At 45.8% G+C, this 14,912-nt stretch overlaps 1 protein-coding gene across 3 annotated transcripts in view; it reads left to right on the top strand.

Moving 5' to 3' along the window:
* Positions 1 to 14,912, top strand: part of ITPR1 (inositol 1,4,5-trisphosphate receptor type 1) — a 331,898-nt gene that overhangs the window by 242,737 nt on the left and 74,249 nt on the right. The window lies entirely within an intron of this gene.

Raw genomic sequence — 14,912 nt, forward strand, 5'->3', positions numbered from 1 at the left:
AGTTTTCTGAGTATATTTCTACATTTGTTACCTGGCAACATTGCTGCGTCGGGACATGGAGATGTGTTGGTTCCTACCAGATCTGCACTGTTCATATTGTAGAAGGTAGATCCTGTTTTTCTGGCAGGAATTTATAAGAAGAGAAGGCAGGAGGCTTAAAGCAACTCAGTTGAGAGATGGGCTGAAGCATTTCAGGTGACCGTCCCTGGACTAGAGATCCGACCGGGGATGTAGACTCTTGCCTTGCTTGAATTTATGCATTATTGTGTTGTTGCCCACCCACCAGTTCTGATGAGAAAGGAAATCCCATTTCAGAGATGACAGCCACTGCATCTCTTGCTGGGGTCACCATCTGAGCTACTTAGAGCCCTACACGATCTTTGTTTAGCTGATATGATGCGTTGAAAACACTGTATATAGAATTTAAATGCTTAGTGGGGCCTATATGTACTCTCAGGCTATCCCAGCACAGACATGCCTCCCTTCCATGCCCTGTGCAGTGAACCCCTGTCCTTTGAAGACATTTGTATTCAAAACCCTCCATCATGGGTTTGAAAGTCCTCTTGGTTGAAGCCACACCTTGCAAGACTCAGACAAAGCTTACTGAGACTAAAGGCATTGAATTCTCTAGCACCTGTAACATTTCTTGACGAGAATGCCAGAGAGGGACAAGTTCCCATGGCAACAGTTTCTAAGAGTTATGTGGCATCAACAGGTTAGACGAGGTATCAGAGTAACTGAGCTCTGCAGCGCATCCTGTAAGCACACACTCCTATTAAATACCTCTCTGCAAAGGCGCCAAAGCAGGAGTCTGTTCAGAAGTCCCAGCAGACACTGGAGGACTGGCCAGGTTGGGCTGGATTTCAGGGCACATTTGTGTTTCCTTCAGTGCTTACTTTTGAAGGTGTCTCTGAGGACATCCACTGGACCCTTAATGTCTTGCCTTTTAAGAGAGGAAAGGTGTGCTGATTATGCCTGGAGGCATTTAGAAGCCATCAGTTAGCTTTAAACATTTATATATTTGTATTTTTTAAGTGCTCTGACCTCCTTTGGAAAACCAAAGAAGCCAATTTATTAATGGTTCCTTGCTCTTGGGAAGTAATATTACCCCTAGCATCATCAGGAAACGTTCTAAGGAGAAGCACACAATTCTTTAAAAAAGTTTTTTAATAGCTATTGGATATTTTTGTATACCTGAGGAGGACTTGACCCTGAGGGTTCTGAACTCGGCTGATTGTCCTGAGTACCCTTAACTTGGAATTCTATGTCCTGCTATTTAAACTTTAAGATGATCCTAACTTGATTAAAGTCCTCAACCAGTAGGCCGAGGAAAATGCTTCAGAAAAAACAAGGTCATGCTGCATTTTTTTGGTAAGCACAGGAATCAACAAAGAGATGTTATATAACTTCTATTTATATCCTCCTTGCTCACTATCTGCAGGCAGACAAGAGTCGCTGAGAAGGGATTTAATGAGCTCTCTGGGTTTGCTCACCTTCCTGAGCTGGTAGGAACCAGCTTGTTCTCAAGTGCGTCAGCAAAGAATCTGGCTGTGGGTGGGCGGCCAGGGTAGGTGGACGGACTTGTTGCCATGGTGTTCTTTAATTCTCCTGTCTCCCAGAGATCTCACCCCCCTCTTCCTTGACTCCTTCCTTTCCCCCCTTTTCTTTCTTTCTTTCTTTCTTTTTTTTTCTTTCTTCTTTTTTTTTGTAATCTATAAGCTTCCTTGTTTCTCACACCTACTCATGATTCTTGGAGCTGTCTCCGGAAACAGAATATTTTTCCTTCCCCCCCGACCTCCACCCCCCACCAAGAGCTCTGCATTGTGTAGCTACAGGACATCAGAAGAGTTTCCGCTAAGGTATATTGTTTTCACCCTCCCCTATTTTCTCATGGTTTTCTTTTTTTTTTTTTTTATTACCCAGCCCCTCCATAATAGGGACCTATCCCAGACATCTTTAATCTCACCCAGTAGAAATTTACTCTTCCCTGTTGGATTGCCCCCAAACCAGGTGGATTCCATTGTCAGTTGTATGAACAGTTGCTATGCCCCAGAGGAGAAGTGCTGTTTGTTTTTCCCTCCATCCTCCTGTGTGCTCTTGCCCTAGGCAGGTGGATGTCTCCTGTGTCACCTAGCACATTATAAAATAGAACCACATGAAAATAAGAGAACGCGTTTGTCCCACAGTGATAATTCCTAGAGCTTGGGCAACTTCTGTTACCTTGCAGGTTGAAATTATTCAGCCTGCACCCAAAAAAAAAAAAAAAGAAAAGAAAGAAAAGAATAGTGGCTCCTCCATCCAGTTCTCAGCAGGGACATGGAACTGTCATTCTCAGAACCCCTATGTGGCAGGCCCCAGAAGTGCCCACCACAGAGCCTTCTGAGCTGGCCTCGTGTTACTGGCCACATTCCCGCCAGAAGAGAGGTATTGGAAAGATGTGAGTAGGGAAGTTAGAATGAAATATTCTTAGAAAAGAATAAGTAGTTGCCATGAGGACAGGCTTAAAAAAAAAAAAAAAGGCCAGAACCCACCCCTGCCTTGCCCAAGAGTTGTGCAACTCTTAATAGCAGTAGCCTGTTTGAATAATCAAAGGCAAGCTGACTTCCCTTTATTAACTTCTGTTAGAGACATCTGCATAAAATATCCCCAGATTCCAGACCAAGAAGGTAATTTTTTTTTCCTTGGAGTAACTGGAGGGACTTTCCCTTTGGAGCTCTTCCAGCAGAGTTAACTTCATGGTTGAAAATATTTTTCTTGTTAGAAACTGCCAACAGTGTGAATCCTGCCCTGGCGAGAGGAAAGGCACCTGGTGCAGAAGTAAGGAACCTAGGCCTCAGAACCTAACAGACCTCCACAGCTGGCTTGGGGACTTCTGCCACGACCCTTCTTTTCACTGATAAATCTCTGCCCACTTATGTTTCCTAAGGGCCCCCCAGGTTCCTTTTTGAAAATGGCAAAGGCTCTCTTGATGTTTCTACCACTTTCTTATGCCTGGGTTTTAAACTTGCTTCCATCAAGATGGCCCAGACACTGAAGGGGTAGTTCTATAAACCATCTAACATCTTCAAGCTGTTTGCTTCCCTCTGCATTCAGGATGTTTAAAAAAAAAAAAAAAAAAAAATTAGATTGCATTTGAGGAGGATGCATTTCAGTTGCCCTCACCATATGGTGTTTGAGAAATATGTTTTTATTAGCCTCCTTGCAACACAATCCCACAAACTGTTCAGCCCAAGAGCCTGTAGTTATGTCGGGGAGTCGGTGGAAGGCTCACAATTGATTGTCCTTCCCGCTCCATAGTTACTAATGCAGGTGTCAGTGGGGCCAGAGTAGTTAACAGTTAACTAGATGGATTAAGGATCTCAGGTAGCCTGAGCCTATCACAGAGGCATGTGTACAAACCTGATAAGCCTGTGAGAGGCTAGAAGGCCACATCAGCCACCTTCACCTGGTCTTTGGAATGCTTCATTTTCTCCATTTGGCAGGACTTTGGGCTTTCGCAGACAGGGATCTTTGGGTAATTGAGTTAAACTTTAGCTGCTGTCATGCAAAGCTTGATTCACTTTAAGGTTTTTGGAAATAAATCTCCTTCAGAATTGTGCATTCCTCAAGGGAGCAGATACTCACTGAGCACCTAGTGGGTGCCAGGCATTGTATGAGTTGGCCTTGATGTAGTCAGTCCTTGCCCTTTAGGAGCTTACAGTCTAGTGGGAGACATGGCTAGTAAACCAGCTAAATAATTAACACACTGGGAGAAGCATGAGGAAGGAAGCAACCAGGGTGTAGAATGTCAAGGAGAACCCACTTAGGATGGTCAGGAAAGGCTTCTCCAAGGAGGTGCCCTTTAAGCCCAAACCTAACAGATGAGAACCAGCCATGTAAAGAGCAGAGGGCAAGGGTGTTCAGACAGACAGGTTGGTGTGGGCTTGGTGTATTGCCAGAGCTGAAGGAGGTCAAGGTGGTCGAAGCATAGCATCGGGGAGGGGTGGGGGAAGCAGGGCATCTAATGATGGCTGGACCCCTGTAATATGCCTGTCGTCAGGTGGGAGGCTGGATTAAGTAATCTCTGTGGCCCCTGCCAACCCCTAGTCAGTGCTTCTAAAGGGCACCAAGTTGGCTGTGGCCATCATTTGCTTGGATACATGTTACTGAAGCCAAAGCCATAATATATTATGCAGCACTTACACAGATGAGTGCTGTGTAATTTCATCCCGCCGTCTCCATCCTCTTGGCCATCTGTATATTTTACTGTCAAATCCCAAGTATGTTCTCTGCAGCCACAAGGAAGCTACATGGTGGGCTAGTACCTAGTGAAATGGGCCTGTGGGGTTGGGAGATGCAAGTCCTGGAGCTTCTTCTTTGGGGTCCACAGGGGAGCTGTCACCTGAGAGTTGGTTGAGCTGGGCAGAGGACTCAGGGTGACTGGAATCTCCATCAGGAAGGCCCTCACTCTGGTTGATGTTTTGCTCTTTGCCAGCAGTGTCCTTGCCCCTGGCAGGCCGGAGTGGATTTATTTTTCTTTGGATTTTATGGTCGAGTGGATTTGTCATAGATTTGTTGAGAGCAGAGAAGAGAAAGTGGCCAGTATAAAACTCCACCACGTACCAGGCCTCTGCCAGGCTCTCATCCATGGCGCCTCCTTTACTCCATCCGGCAGGCCTCTCAGCAGGGTGGTATTTCTCTTCCTTCCCCCATTACACGTGAGGGAACTGAGGCTGCATGCTAACAAATGACCTGTCCCAACCTACCCATCTCCTCAGCCATCCCTGCCCATCCACTTGGACCTTGCTAAGTGTGAGGGATACAGAGCCCTTCCTTGGAGACCCTGCTGCTCTCTGTGCAAACACGGGAAATGGGTGTGTGAAGGATACAGAGCTCAAGTTGGATGCCCTGGGGAACCTTGTAGGTTTTAGGGCAGGAAAAGTCGGTCAATGTTGATTAATGGCCCTCAGCACACGGAATGGAAAGAAGAGCAAAGACCAAAGTTCTTACCATCCAATTCGTGTGTTAGTCCTCTTTCTCAGTAGCACAGATGTCACCCTGAGTGAAGTGGGAGGGAACAGACAGACTCAGCCTTGGCCCCCTGTGCCCTCTAGTGTGGATGCATAGTTGAAATTTGGGGTGTTAAGAGTTTTCCAACACATGTCTTCTCAGGCCTGATGGCGCAGGTTGGAGGCTTGCCGAGAAGGCTCCTGTGCACTCGTGTTACAGATGCCATGGCAAGTCTTTGGGCAGCCAAAATGGGACCTGTGAGCACCCTAACTGCCAGAAGTTACTTTTCATTGAGTCCTAGAACCAGGCATGGAGGGCACTCCTGAAGGCTGATGAGCCCCTCCTGCAGCCCCAGGCATGCACTTGAGATTGTTCTCATCGTCTTCTTTAGTTGAGTAGACGTCCGTGGAACAGATTCTCAAACCTCCCTGAGTGCTTTAACAAAAGTCCTTCAAGTCTAATCAAAGTCTTGTTTGCTATACACACCCACCTTTCCTTATTATAAGCCTCATGTTGACGTGAAGAGCAACCATGATGCCTTCTTGCCCTTGAAGAAGATTCCTGAGGAGGTATCTACTACAGTCCACTGTGACGTCAGGCAAGTTTGGGGGTTGGAACTATTTCACATTCCATTGGTCATCTTTTCCTCTGGAGACTTTATGTTTTTCTCTTCCATCTTTGGCTAGAAGAGACAGTGCCATCACACACACACAAAAGATGGTGGGTTTTGAGAATTGAACCCAGAGAAAATGTGGAGTCTCCTTAATGTCTTTTCCCTTGGTCAAAGGTCCAAGGTCCTCTAGAAGGATGCCTGACCTGCCTTTCTGAAAACTGTTTGATATTTCTGTTAAATATTGCTAGAGATGTTTACTTACAGTTTACCTATACACACAGGGACTTTGTAAGAAAGCACCTTTAAATATTGGGGGCGGGAGTACACTTTGTTAGTTGTTTGTTGATGAATATTTGAGAAACTGTTAAGTGTTTTGATCCACACTGAGGGGGGACCAGCCTCCTTACCAAACAGGGCAGACTTTCTTCACAGGTGCTGATTCCTGTGGGCACTGGGCGACAAAAAAAAGGAGAGTTGTTAAGCTTTCCATCCCAGGAGAAAAGTGGTTTTTATAGAGCAGGTTGGACTTCTCTGCTTGCTAAACCCAAAATTAATTCACCTTAAGAAGCATCATGAAGAGCCACTGCTTTGGCCTTGACCTGGAAGTTCAGACCCTTACTCGGAGCTCAGTGACCAGACTAATTCGAGTGAGGATCTCCTTGTCCCCCACCTCTTCTCTCAGGCATTAGAAGTCTGCCTTGTACCAGAAGGTGGCCTCCATCCAGCCCTAGCTGGCAGAGTAATTGAAATAGGGCATTTGTGTAAGTCCTCAAAAGACAGCTATATGGTTTAGATGAGGGAGAACTTTCTCTCAGAAAAATGAACTTGAAATGTGGATATCTTTCTAACCCAGAGTTGGTTTGCTTCATCACTTCTTTATTTTCTGCCTTGAATGTGTATTATTTCTAAACTCATTAAAGCTGGAGACATCCTCACACAGCTTGGTGAGCTGAAAGTTCCTGATGTTTACCGGTTAAAACCCATCTCAAACCTTGCAAGAAATTTCCTTCTTAGAGTGATCATTTATACCAGGGGAGTATTTGATTCTTGACCACTTTATTAATTACTAGACCCTTTTCATTATCAGACTTTTCCCCAAATCAAGAATGGTTAAAAAAAAAATAAATAAATAAAATAAAATAAAATAAAATAAAATAAAATAAAATAAAATAAATAAGTAAATAAGTAAGTAAATAAAGGAAAAATTGTTTGTGTTGAAAGATTAGGGACTAAGAGGAGCATTTGACACCAAGCTTGTATTGTGCCTTGGGTTACATTAAATTTTGAGAAATGGAAGGAAAATTGTTTATTTTTATGTACAAAGGAATCTGAATGGTTTCTGTAACTAATAAAATACCAGCTGGAATTTTTTTTAACTTCCTTTATTGTGACAGTTACTGAGAATTGTTATTTACTGTATTTTTGCTGTCCATTTAGAGACCATCTTGACCTGCCAGTATCAGCTAGAATTGTTTATCCTTGGATGATTTTTGCACACTAGACTTTGCTCATCTTGTACCACCCAGCGCATAGGTTGATCCACCTGTTTTATGTTCTAATACCCTTCCTTTGAAAGGGGAATTGAAAGATAACAGCAGCACCTTGGGTTTGAATAGGATCCCATGGTAATCAAAGTGTTCTTCACACATAATGTTTCCTAGCTGCAACCTTGATGGGCCCCTAGCTTCCACGTGATGCAGACAAGGCAGGTGGTAAGAGTCTCCTTGTTCAGATAAGGAACTGAGGGCATAAATGCAGTTAAGTAAATTGCCCAGGTCAGGCAGCTGGTTAGTGGGGAGAGAAGGCTAAAATTTAAGTTTCCAGACCTGCAGTTCTCCAAGCAGCTATGCCTAATCACGTGTGCTTTATCACCTAGTTCAGGGTTCATGGTCTTGGGTTTTGATTGTTGTCCTTGGTTTCTAAGAAAAAGACTCAAGACCTATAGCTGTCATTGTGTGGCCATGGTTTTGTTCACATATAACCCACAGCCCTGGCAAATCTTCCAACTAGCAGAGGGACCTTATTTGGGAGCCCATCTTAACAAGTGCATCAAGCCTCAGAGGAAAGTTGGGACATTCACATGTATATCTACCATAGCTATTCTTTACTGTGAGAATAGTCTGTGTTTGTGCAGCTGGGAGACTGGGGGTGGGTGGGGTGGGGGATGGATTATAAAAAGAAAGTGTTTAGAGTTTGACAGACTTGCTCAGGTGAGAGGTATTTAACAAAGCGGAGTGGTCTAGAGCATGGGCTGATGCAACAGACAAATGGGGACTAAGTCCTGGGGCACCACTACCATTTCCTAGCTGTGTGACTTGGCAAGTTATTTAACCTCTTTGAGCCTCAGATTCCTGATCTGTAAAGTGGGATTAATAACAGTACATATACGTACTTCATGGGATAGTTGTAAGGATTAAATGAGATAATAAGTATAAAATACCTAGTGCTTAAAAAATAGGAACTGTTCAATTACCATTCACTATGGCATAGTTTATAGAAAGGAGGTCCCCAGGAAGTGGTAAACTTTCAGTTAACCGCAGGTACAGGAAGAGAACTCCACAGGTAGCCATTGCTGTTACTGTGACACCCGGAGAGGATCTGTTCAAACTGGGAAGGTCTGGTTGGAGATGTCTCCTCAAGTCCCCAAGACTCCCAAGGCCAAGTCTGAGATCCTTTTGTTTCAGAGGTAGAGTGAGAAGAGAGAAATCTGACTATGTGGAGGAATCTGTTCAGCAGTCACATTCTTCAAATTGTGGGACTCAGTTTAATTCATTTTACAGAAGATTGACCATCCAGAGGGAACCTCATGGGCTTTGGTGGTCAAGTCATGTTGTACTAGACAGTGAAATGGAAAAGCTCATTCTCTGGATTCCCTCCAGGCCTAGTACAAGGGCTTCTAGAAGGTGGGCCAACCTCAACATGGAAATGCTTTCCTTTGGGGCAGGATCAAAGTTTTGAAGCTGTCCCATTGGTGCTGTTTACCGCTGCCCCCGGATTCTCCCTGCTCCTGACAGACTCCATCTGGGATGACGTCTGCCTCTGCTTCCTGCCATTCCCCATTCTTTGAGTTAAGTCACCTATAAAGGCTGCTTCCTTCTCAAAGGCCTTATGTTCCAATAGGTGCAGGCTGGCTGGCTCTGTGTCCCGGGGTACAAAGTCTGTCTTTGCCCCGCAAGTCTCCGAACTCTGAGGAAGATGGCTTTTCAATAAGGTGCTCATTCTCGTACCTTCCCTGGTGTGTGTCCAGAGCATAGGGAAGGCCTCTGTCTCCCATTCTGCTCCGGGACCCCCTGCCTGCAGTGTCATTGAGACTGTGACCTCTTGCACCTGAAGAAAAGTGTCCGCCCACCCCCTCCTGCACACTGCCTGCCTGTTCCTAGAATAGCTGCCACTGTCTGCAAGTCTCTGACTTCAGGGTGCCTCTTATTTCAATAGCTGGGTGGGCTTGTCATAAACCATGTTCCATTTCTTTGCAAGGATTTAAGTGGCCATAGTGGGTGGCTGCCAAGGCAATATCTTACTATTTTCGAGCGACCTGAAACGATGTTTTCATTATTATTTAAAACTAAGACCTCAGTTCCTTAGAACCTCTACAGCTTAAGTAGTCCAATGAGGGCCACCTGTGGCCACCTGACAGTTATCTGAGGGCAGGAGTGTGCACTCAGGCCATCGTGTCACCCAGCCACAGCCTAGCGTGGTCATAAAGTGACTGGCATGGATGGTCAGGAGCCAAGGATTCTGTGTCCTTGGCCTGTCCCTTTGCCCCTCTAGGCCTCAGTCTCCTACTCTGTAAAATGTGGAGGGCCAGACTGAAGTGGTGGTTTGTAAACAGACTTCCTGGGCCTGCCGTTTTAAGGAGGAGTTCCAGTGGCAGAGAGACGGTTCTTCCCACCCTGCTTCAAACTGAACAGTTCTGCGTGTATCTCCCTTCAACATGGCATCTTTCCCTAAGATGGTGTTTGCGGAGGGAGCGGGGGGGGAATGGGATTTCTCTGCTGGGAACAGCTTTGGAGATGGAAACTGCCGGAATAGAGTGCTTCCTGCTTTAACATTTTGTGATAGGTATTTTTCTGTGGTTCTTGTCTTTCAGCTTGGCTTACAATAGCCACGCCTAGCGCCCCCACCCCCCACCCCCCGTGGCCACCACTGCCCTCCAGAGCTGCCATGGAGGTGGCTACTGCCTCTGGTCACTTGCTCATCTGCTCCAACCCCCGACTTCCTTAAAGCTACTCCAAGCAGACCCTTTGTCTGTGAGGTTGGAGTTGGTTCTATGGGTCTGCCCTCCAAAGCAGCCTTCATTTCCTCTGAGTTCCCTGTCCAACCGCTGGGGCCGGGCTTCCTTGTGTTCCTTAAAAAGGAAGGATGGTAGAAAGGGCCCAGGACGGGGGAGCAGGAAGACCCTGACCTCTCCTAACCCAACTCTTTGATATATAATGTGACGGATTTATAAATGATGGTATCTGTCTTGGCAGTCTCCTAACATGCTGACAAGACAGCTTGCATGGAAGGGGCTTTGAGGTCCCGTGTGTTGTGGAGACACATGGAGGGTAATGAAAGGGCAGCACTTAGGGCAGCATCACAGATCCGTCTGCGGTGGGGATGGCCTCGGAGGGTAGCCCCTTCTCTGGACAACTTTACCTAGTACTCGAGCTTTCTGGGAACAAAGCCCATCTTTTTACCATCTCTCCCTTTTCGTTGTGACATAATTTATAGACTCTAATGTGCATAGATGGTAAGTGTATGGTTTGATCAGATTTGACAAATGTTTATAGCTCTACTCGTTTCCTACGGCTGCTGTAACAAATTACTACAAACTTAGTGATTTAAAACAACCAGATTTTTTATCTCACGAGTTTGACATGAGTCTTAAGTGGGCTGAAATCCACGTGTTGGCAAGACTGCGTTTTTTTCTGGATTCTCCCCTGGAGACTCCGTTTCCTTTCCTTTTCTAGTAGAGGCCACCTGGATTCCTTGGGTCATGGCCCCTTCCTCCATCCTTGCAGCCAGCAGTGCTGAATGGAGTCCTTCTCATATGGCATCTGACTTCCTCTTCCTCTTCTAAGGACCCTTATGATTAGATTGCCTCCCTGAACAATCTAGGATAATATCCCTATTTTAAGGTCAGCTGATGAGCAACCTCCATCCTGTCTGCAACTTTGTTTCCCTTTGCCCTGTAAGGTGACCTGTTCACAGGTCCCAGGTATTGTCTTGTTGTTGCTGTTATTCCTACCACACCTTTCTGTCTACCGCCAGCCTAATTAGGATATTTCTTTCAGTCCAGAAGTTTTCTTGTTTCCCTTTAGTCTCCCCACTCACACTTTCCAGGGGCATCCACCAAATGATTACCTCAAATCTGCCAGGTGGGGTGCAGCAAAACCTTTGCAAAAGCAAAACAGTCTCTACCTGCCTGCTGGTTCTTAGATGGAGAAAGGGGTGATTCGTAGGTTCACGGAGGAGTGGATATGTGGCATGTGGAAAGGCCCTGTTTTGAGAGCCTGAGGTCTGGGAGGACGAGCACCCCGCTGCCTCCGTTCTGAGGTCCAACCTGCATCTGGGGAAACAGTCCTGAGAGGCGGGTGTCCCCTTTTCCTCCCAAGCCCTCCAAACAGAGCATCACAGTAAGAGGTTGAACAAACAGGCCTTTGAACTGTGTGCAGGGCTCTGGGCTCGCCAAGTCCAGCAGGGAGGGGCAGTAACTGTCTCCACGAGCCTCTGGCTGAGGGCCCCTGTTCCTCAGCCCCCTGTTTCTCCTGTGGCACATCCTGCCTCTGTGGGGGAGGTATCTTAGTTCTTCTGCACTGCTGTCACTTTTCACTTCTCCTCTTACACAAGATAGTACTGCTTCCCTTTTGGAGACCAAGCTTCTTCCTTCCAGAGTATCTTTATTTAGATTCTCAGGCAGGAGACCTGAAGCGACAGCTCTTGGGTCTCACCAGCGTCTTGGCGAGGTTACGTTTGTCACGGCGTGGGCATCTTGGGGGTGTGCTAAATACTTGATGCCCATTATCTTTTAGGGTCCCCTGATCTCCAAGGAGAAATAACTGCCTCTGTAGGATTTTTGGTGAGACACCACACGCAAGTTTTACTCTGAGTTCCTGGCACCTCATAAGCAGTCAGGAAATACTGGCCCTTGTGCATTTTACTGTGATTATCTCATTAGAGCTTCATAACCACTGTGAGGTACTGTTACCATGCCCATTTTTCAGATGAGAAAATTTAGGTTTCAGAGATGTTGTCACTTTCTAAGGTGACACAAGCTCATGAGGTAGTGCTGAAACCCAAGTGTCTCTGACTCCGGAGACAGAATGCTCACGCTTTGCTATCCTGCCGTAGCCACTGAGGGGGATGCCTTCACCATGGGGCTTCCACGTCCTACTGATGTGATGGCGGTACAAAAAAACTGACGCTCATTGGGCCCTGTGGTGAGCGCTTGGTGTACACGGGAGCAGCCCTTCCATGTGGGTCCAGAGAGGTGAGTAACTTGCACAGAGCTAGTGAGTGAGGGACCCGGCACTTGAACCCAGGCGGTCTGACTGGAAAGCCTGCCCTCTAACCCTGTCATTAAAGAATGCTTTCCTTCCTTTGAGGCAGTGGCAGCATCTTTCTTTTTGATACTTAATGATAACCCTGGTGGAGTATGCCTCCCATTTTAGCTTGATAGGCGGGTACCTCAGAGACTTAGGACTGCCCTGAATCATTTCTTCCATCTTCCAGGCACCACCCTTGTTTCATTCCAGTTGTCTGTGCTTCTTGATGCCTCTGTACCCTCGTGTCTACTTTATTATTTTGTTGACCACATTCTGTTTATAAAGCTGCTTCAGATCCTTGAGAGACTAAGGACTGATATAAATAATGTAAAATAAATATACTGGCCATTGCAAAACATATATAGAAGTGTGTAATCCTCAGTCACTTGCCCTTCTCCCATTTCATAAGAGGCTTTCTTACCCTGACGCTATCAGTTGACATCTGTTGGGTTAACCAGCTAGACGTTAAGCAGTGCGGTTTGTAGCTGGCCGTCAGTCTGTGCTGTGTTGCCCTGTTAAATATGACAGATGGAAGGCTTTAGTTATTTATCTTTTTGCTCACCTACTTAAAGTGCATTTGTTTTTTCTGAGTGACCAGATTGTCCAAAGGATGCTTTGTTCAGTTGCCTCCATACAGCGAGAAGATTAATGGGGTAGCAACTCAAGTTAATTGCCCTGAGCAGCCACCTTCTGGTGCTGTCACCCCATGACCCCATGTGGGTGAGACGCTGTATTGGTTCATTTTGGTGGAAACTGTAGTCACCCCAGTTAGGTAGGTGGCTGTAGGTTGTGTGCTTCATCCCCACACTTCTTTTGTTGGTGGATGTATCAGCTCTCAAAGGAGTGAACGATTAGAACTTGATTTTTCATATCTTGATTAAGTTTTCTAGAATTAGTCTCTGTTGAGGATTCACATCTGGCACAGCCACTGAATATAAGCAGGATCTGATTGGGAGGCTATAGTTAAAAGGAGCCATAAAGTATTGGGTTGTATTTATTCTTTCGTTAGATAATTAGGAAGCTCCTTCTATGTGCTGGGCCTCCTCTGGGTGCTCTGGAGACAGCTGTGAACCATAGAGGTGAGGCACCTACCCTCTTGGAACTTACATTCTGCTTAACACATGCAGTAAGTAGGTAAAGCACAAATACAACAGATACCAGTTGCTAAGTAGAAAATAAAACAAAGCATGGGAGAATAAGCAGTTGCCTGGGTTGCTGCTTCAGGGAGGATTATCAGAGATGGCTTCACTGAGGAGGTGATGTTACTGGGGATACAAACAATGAGGGGACCCAGCCACGGGAAGAGCCATGCAAAGCAAGGAAGAGCAAGGCGGTGGCACTGAGCATCTGCCACAGTATTAGCCCATTAACCCATTCTCTTGGGTCAGGGTCATAAGGATAAATGGCTACTTTAGTAAAACATCATTAGGGCGATTATTGAATTACTATGTCTGTCCTTACCAGGCTGCCAATTTCATGGGAAGGCAGCAGGGTCCAGGCCCCTTTTTGTTCACTGTTGTTATCTTCTGCGATGGGCGTAGTGTCCAACTCATGACAGGTGCACAGTAAATACTGGATGGATGAACAGATAGATGGATGCGTAGGTACATGGATGAAGGGGTAAATGAGTGGAACGATGGATGAAGTAGTAAGAAACCTGTAAGAAAATACAAGGTGGTAAAGGGCAATTGAGGACACTAAAGATTTGAGCTTGATTCAGAGAGTGTGGGAGTCTTAGTGGACTCAGTGACACACAGTACAACCAAGCAGTAAGCAGGCAGTGACTTGTACCGGCCTTGAGAGTAGTTGGAGGGGAAAAGATAGAACCAGGAAGCACAAGTGGGAAGGATGGATCTTGTGCTGTATGTTGGAAACAACCAGAAGTAAAGAACAGTGGAGGGAGAGGAAAAAGCACAATCAGGAAGTGCTTTGTAGGCAAAGGAGACTGACATTTGTCAATACAGCATATGGGCTAGTGGCTAGAAGAAGGGTCATGGTGACTGCAGTTGCCTTCTGGCAGATGGAAATGTGGTGGCTTTCCCGGGGCCTGCTGAATCTGGCAGCAGGTTTGTGTTGGGAGGGGGTGAGAGATTGAGGAGTTAAGGGGTTGCAAAGGCTGGTAAGATTTTACTTTTTTCTAGGATTGCAAGCCTAGGTCTACCTTCTGTAGGGAAATGCCATCTTTCCAAATGGGGGAGGATATGAAATTGGCAGAAAGATCCAACTGAGAGAAGCAAATATATTGTTTGGAGCTTTGTTTTATTCCTCTGGAAATGACCGTATTGTATTTTTATGTAAATAATTCACAACAGCGTGGTGTTTGCAAAGGGGTGAAAAACGAACACTCATAAATGAAGTTGAGACACCATATTGTGTTTTTATATCAACAGTGTATATGATTGCTTGCAGTGGGTCCAAAAACAAATGTGCATCCAAGAGGCAAGCTACCTGTTAACTTTGAGCTTCTTCATCTAACCACTCTTTACCTGTCCTTCTAGACAAGATTTGAAAATCACCTTTTCTACAAAGATTTTGAGATCGCTCTGGCCCACTGTCCTCCTTGCCAGCTCTGAGCTTCTGTGATGTAACTGTCTGTGTAGCTCCTAGAACCCTTCTTATGTTCACATTTTTGTCTTACTTAGGGACTTGTTAACCTGGTATGGAGCCCTATAGGGGAAGGTAGCACATCTTACTCATCTGTGTATATTCACAAGGCTGTGCAGAGTGGAGGGACTCTTGGAAGTCCTTAAACACATGACTGGACCTACAGTAATTACCAAAAA

The sequence above is a fragment of the Panthera uncia genome, chromosome A2 (genome assembly GCF_023721935.1).
Source record: "Panthera uncia isolate 11264 chromosome A2, Puncia_PCG_1.0, whole genome shotgun sequence".
Lineage (NCBI taxonomy): Eukaryota > Metazoa > Chordata > Mammalia > Carnivora > Felidae > Panthera > Panthera uncia.